The sequence below is a fragment of the Otolemur garnettii genome, unplaced genomic scaffold (assembly GCF_000181295.1).
Source record: "Otolemur garnettii isolate 467f Iridium unplaced genomic scaffold, OtoGar3 scaffold00069, whole genome shotgun sequence".
Lineage (NCBI taxonomy): Eukaryota > Metazoa > Chordata > Mammalia > Primates > Galagidae > Otolemur > Otolemur garnettii.
The window spans coordinates 4,566,885-4,573,334 of record NW_003852464.1 but is presented as its reverse complement, the minus strand read 5'-3'; the positions used below and the strand labels follow the sequence as shown (position 1 = coordinate 4,573,334).

General features: G+C 41.6%; 1 pseudogene; it reads right to left on the bottom strand.

Moving 5' to 3' along the window:
• Positions 1–366: 366 nt before the first annotated feature.
• Positions 367–1,115, bottom strand: LOC100946843 (annotated as a pseudogene).
• Between the last annotated feature and the right edge of the window lie 5,335 nt (positions 1,116–6,450).

Sequence of the window (6,450 nt, the reverse complement as noted above, 5' to 3'; positions counted from 1 at the left end):
TTGGTGCTGCCGTGCGTGGCTCCACATTTCTGTGGTATTAATTTATTCTTTATTCTCACCCTAGTGATTTGTTAGTCTCGTAATGAGGTATAATTGGTTGTAGTCTACCTAAAAAAGTATACATAATTTATTCTTACTCCATGAAAGTTAATTTTTAATGTACACATTCTATATACACTTACATATAACTTGATATATTATAACCTACTTTTTTTTCTTTTTAAAGAACCAGATGTCTTTAGTTTAACATTTCCCCTGATGTGAAGAAAAAGACGTGAAAACCCAGGACACACATACAAACATTCACTCCTGTGAACCCAGGTAACCCAAAAGAAAAAAGGGCAAAGTTCTGTTCAACCCAGAAAATCATCTTTGCTTCTGGAAGATGTTTCCATGTCCAGTCCACATCCTCTTCCTCTCGCAGCCACACAGGCCTTCAGAATAGCAGCCTTCCCCCGGCCAGCCACTGAGCCTTGATTGTTATTTTTCATGGTCTGTAATATGGGTGCATTTTTCAGCATGTAGGGCAAAATCAGAAAGTGAATCTTGCTGCCATGATGTGTACTTGCTCCAGCTGGGCCACACGGCCGTCTGTGTACGTGACCATGACATTGGACATCTGGCCGTTCATTTTGCCTTCAGCTTCAATGAGCTGCCCCGATATATCTCCCCGGGGTTTGTCTCACTTGTTACGATGTGGCCTTCAGCCTTGTGCAGGACTTTAATCGGCACACAGTAGACCTCTTGGTGGGAAGAGGGTTCAGTTCCAGCCCTCTCTAACTTCTCTGCGGGGCAGCAGAGAGTGGTACCAAGGCCAGAGGCAAAGTGAATGGCAGGCTCTAACCTTATTAATCTATTTTTTTAAATAAGGATTAGAAGTTATGTTTGTGGGTATTTTTGTGACTAGATTAATATAGCAATATTAATGTATATTAATATTTCATGCCATTAATAGTTGGCACCTGATTTCTAAATCTCAGGATATTTTGGATGTACATATAACTCATTCATGTACATAATATATATATACAGAAGGCAACTTAGGTATAGATGCTTATTAGGATATTTAAATTGTGCTCATTATGGAGAAACTATGTTATAATAGACATACCCATTTTAGGCACTGAGTTCAGAATGTCTAAACCAGGTGTCCTCAAAGTAGGGCCTGTGGGCCACATGCAGCCCACCTAGGACATTTATCCTGCCCGCCGGGTGGTTTTGCCCCCGCTGCCTGCCCTGCTTAGCAATGGACTCCTCCCGGGGCCCGGACCAACAGTCTGAGGGACAGTGAATTGGCCCCCTGTTTAAAAAGTTTGAGGACTCCTGGGAAGTTGGGTGAGGGAAAAATAAGGAAGTAAAAAAAATTAACTGAAAACATCTGATTGAGGATTTAAATTGATCAGCAAAGAAAGAAATAATATACGATAGTAATCCAAAATTTACAAGAAATGTTAATACCAGTTTTCTTTTCTAATTTCTAGAATCATTTAAGTATTTTTTTTTAAATAACCAGCTTTCATTTATTTATTTATTTTTGGCCAGGGCTGGGATTGAACCCACCACCTCCAGCATATGGGCTGGCACCCGACTCAGTTGAGCCACAGGCACTGCCCTGATTTAAGTATTTTAATATTTGTTCCACTGCTTTTATCTGAGAGATGATTTGATAATTTACAGTCACTTAGAATAATGCATCCCAAACTTGGGTCATTCCATCACTCTTGGTAATTTTTCTGTATTTTCCTTAACATTTGCATGAATCATGTTATGTGGGTCAACTCACCTTTTTCCCCCACTGACATATAACTACTACTAAACCAGGATATTTGTTTGTCTAAACAAAGCAAACTCCTTAAAGAGAAATTAGTCATTAATTGTTTGTAATCTGTCAGTACTGATAACCTGACTACCGAGTCTTAAAGATGAAATTGCAATCATTAAGAAGATTCTGATTTTTTAGTTCGTTCATGTATGGAAGGGCACTTGGGTTGTTTTAACCTTAGTATTTATTGGTTTGAATCTTCTTTCTAACTTACCTAGAATAGCAATGTCTTTTATTAACCATTAGAGACTCCTAGGTCTGTAGACGACATGAACTAATAAACACATAGTTGGACCATATGTATTAACTTAGTCGCTGTAGGCTGATTAGTCCTGGTTTTCCCACCTTCTTTGTGCACCCAGCTCTGTAGAACACGAAGCCCCAGGCAACTTTTGGTCACAGCTCTTGTTCAACCTCATTGCACTAGGGCGCACCAGAGGCTCAGAGGTGGGCACCGAGTGTGAACTTACCAGAAGCACAGCACTAAAAAGCCCCATTGATGCAGTCGCTGCTGGACTTCTGCCTTCTCTTATGGAGTTGAAGACTTAGAATTAATTCCTGGCCAAAATCTCATTAGACTTTTGTTGAACAAACTTGTTTTCATGCTGTTCAAAGCACACATTGACCTCCTTCATTGAGTCATAGTTAAAAAATGGCAGAAGGAGAGACTGTGTGTGTATGTGTTTAATCCATTAACTGATGCTGCCATCTGGTTTGAGAAGATACCAATGACAAGCTTCATCAGGGTATTCCAAGTATCTTTTAAAAAGTTCAAGCTGTTTTCAGAGGACTCTTCAGAGATGGATTCCGAAGTAGCCAGCTAATGATATTTTCAACTTTGTAACCATTTGTGTTCACTCTATCTTGGCATATAATACTGATAAAGATTTGCTTTTATGGATTAATTTAGATTGTTTGGATTAGGAAATACATTTGCAAGACATGGTCGCTTGCAAAGCTGGGTATGGTCCTGAGTCCCAACTCAGGTTTCAGGAACACACTCATGAGGAAAGCAGTGGGTTCCAGGACTACAGAGTATCTTTTTGTCACCAAATGTCCATCTTTTATTAAATGAATAAAAGTTAATTTAGTAGTCAGCCATGATTTTACTGCTTAGATAGTTTTTTTTATTAACTTTTATATTGAATCCGAGTAAACCGCTCTTTAAAAAAAGATGCCACATTTTAGGGTCTCGGCACGATAAAGTTTCTCTCTGAAGTCATGGCCTGACGTGTGTGATGTTAACCTGGCAGCTGTCTGGGGGCTTTCCACACCCAGCTTCACCATCGCCTGGCTCTGCCCTCTTCTCTCTCATCCTTCAGGATATGGAGGTTGGTCCATGAGAAGAGTCTGCGAATCAGTCCTGGCCACTTCTATTTACCCTAACGTGCAGGTAGAATCTATTTTTTTTTTTTTTGTTTATTCATGATTTCTGTTTTTGTTTTTCCAATTGCTTTACTTGCTTAAATTTTGTAAGCCCTCATTCTAAATGTTTGGGGTTGTTTTTTGTTTTTAAGAGGCAGGGGCTAACTCGGTCACCCAGGCTGGATGCAGTGGCCTTATCACGGCTCATTGTAACCATGAATTCCTGTCTTCAAGTGATCCTCAGCCTCCCAAAGACTTGGGACTAATTATTTTTTGTGGAGATGGGGGTCTTGCTATGTTGCCCAGCCTTGTCTTGAACTCCTGACCTCAAGTGATCTTCCTGCCTTAACCTGCCAGCGTGCTGGTATTAGACGCACGAGTTACTGCACCCAGGTTTGTCTTTTCTTCTTGTTCTATGCCATTAGCAATTCCCGAGGAGAATTCCATGTGGTAAAGATTTCTGAGTGTGCTGGTGTATAGCACCCACTGTTTCAGTGTAGGCAAAACACTCAGAGAATGTCTTACTGTAGAACAATGCTAGCCATGTTCCCGAAGATGTGGGATTTAGATCATCTTTTTAAGTAGAACAATCCCTGAAATAGTGTAGTGTAGCTTCATAGAAAGCCAAAGCAAGTCCTATAGCTTTAGAAATATCACCATCAACAACAAAAAGAATATATAAAAGGGAAGATGATTAGAGATAAAATTTCTATTCCAGTTTAAGGTTCCTGACAATAAAAGCAAATGGTGTTTGACAAGTGGTGTTTTTATGGCTTTCGGGTTCAAATTTGTAGGCTGACACTCCCTGACATGCCTGGAAAGGCTTGTCGGGTTTGTTGACTGACAAAAGGCCTTGTCTCTTAATTTAGATGCAGGGACAGGACCAAAGGTGCTCAGAGAGGCAGAGAGTCGCAACTAAGAGACCAAGGAAAGCTAAGTCCCTCAAATGTCCATATGCCCAGGCAGAAACCCCTCCAGGGTTAGGATAAAGACCTGGGAATTCGATCAGTTAGGATCTGAGCTCTGTATAACACAGTCCTGAAAGTTCATGTTCTCAACCACCTGTGGGATTTATGTGCCCGGATATGAACAGTCTGTTAGGTGTTCAGCTCTGGTCCATCCAACCACGTTTTCGAAATGACCTGCCCCTGCTACATTTTACATTTGCCTCTCACGTGTCCCTTCACCCTACTCCCCCTCTACGTGGGTTCGCTCACTATCCAGAGTGATCACCTGGCCATTGGTAATGACCCCATCGGTGGGGATATCATGGCACAAGCCAGGGCAGGCAGTCTCTTCCCTCGGAACTTGAACTAAGAAGTTTTTCTTTTTTTTTTTTTTCCTAGTGGCTGAATTGGTAAACTAGAAACTCCAGATAGTTTGCAGTGACATCTCCTCCCACCTAAAGCTGCAGCCAGAGAGAATGAAAAGCAAAGGGAGCCGAGAAAAAAAGTCCCAAGACTTTCTTTCCTTAAATCCCTCCCCGCCCCACTTCTTTTGGTTCAGGCTAATTTCTGCACTTGCAGCCAAAGAACATTCAAACTAGAGCGGCGCCTGTAGGTCAATGGGTAGGGCGCCAGCACCGTATACCAAGGTTGGTGGGTTCGAACCCAGCCCTGGCCAAACTGCAACAAAAAAAATAGGCAGGCAATGTGATGGACACCGGTCCTGTCCCAGCTACTCGGGAGACTGAGGTAAGAAAATCGCCTAAGCCCAGGAGTTGGAAGTTGCTGTCAGCTGTGACGCTACAGCACTCTACTGAGGGTGATAAAGTGAGACTCTGTCTCTAAAAACAAAAACCAAAATTCAAACTAACACACCAATAGAGCTTCCATTTCATTTTTTTTATATGTTCTTAGAGATTCCAATCTCAATATTTGATAGAAATAATACTCTAGATCTGGGCAGTGCCTGTGGCCCAAAGGAGCAGGGCACTGGCCCCATGTACCGGAGGTGGTGGGTTCAAACTCTGGCCCGGGCCAAAAACTGTGGGAAAAAAAAAAAAAGAAAGAAAGAAAGAAATACTCTAGGTCTGACAATCAAATACTGCATCTTCCATTCTTAGATAAACATTCTAATTCTTACCACTTGAATAAAATGTCTAATAATGTGAATATAATGTATTGCATCATAATTTTATGGACTTTTTAGTGATTTTAACCATTATACCACTAAAGTGACATTTAATAATGAAGAAATACCTTACTTTCAGCAAACGAGAGCATGCCAGTCTCACGTATCTGCATTTAATATCATGCAGGTGAGATTTGCTTTCCAGCTGAAATTATTCTTTTTCATAGAAACAGGAGATTGGTTGAGTGATAGTTCTTAATTCACAAAGGAACCATATAAACGTGGCTGAAAAGCTATTCAGAAGCAAAAATACTCCTCCAAAAATAGTTCTGTGTTCTATACAATGTTACTGATTTCATGTTCACCTTTGAATATCGAAATTCCTTTTAGCTCATCAAATACATTCTGTCATGACGTGGGATACATGCTTAGAGAATTTAGCAATTCATGAAGATCCTGTTCTACTTTTACAGATCGACTTCAGGGAAATGGTTATGTGCAGAATGTCGGAATGGAGGTGGGCCTCCATGTCAGCTGAGGCGCCAATTCAATGAATATCCGGGTATCCAATGGAGTCAAGATGTTGCCTGCAAATTTTATGAAAGAAATGTCAAGGAAACTGCCCTGCAACCTTAGATCCATGTGACAGACTGAGGGTGAAAGGAGGGATCAGACAGACTTTTGTGAGAGAGACCAGAGAACAGAGAGTTCTGTAAGAGCTGTTGCGGGTTTGGAGAGAGAGTGGGGAGGCTGCTTACTTTACTTCCAGCCTAGTGGAGGGGTTTTCAGGAAAGAGACCTAGAAAGTCTGTTATGTTTTCTTTAAAATGGAGGTGTAGCACATTGGAGTCCAACTCACCTATCCCTGTGAAATACAGAAGGGCCAGGGTGTGGTAGGTGGGCGATGTCTGTATTCTCAGAGAACATGTTACCTTACAAGGCAAACAGGACTTTGCACCTGTGATTCGAGTCTCTTGAGATGGGATTATCCTGGATAATCCAGGTGAGACCCAAGTAATTTCAAGGGTCCTTATAAAAGGGAGCTGGGGAAGGTCAGAGTCAGAGAAAAAGATCTGGCGAAGGGCTCGGTGCCAGCCACATACACCTAAGGTGGCAGGTTCGAATCCAGCCCGGACCCACCAAACAACAATGATGGCTGCAACAAAAAAAATAGCCAGGCGTTGTGGCAGG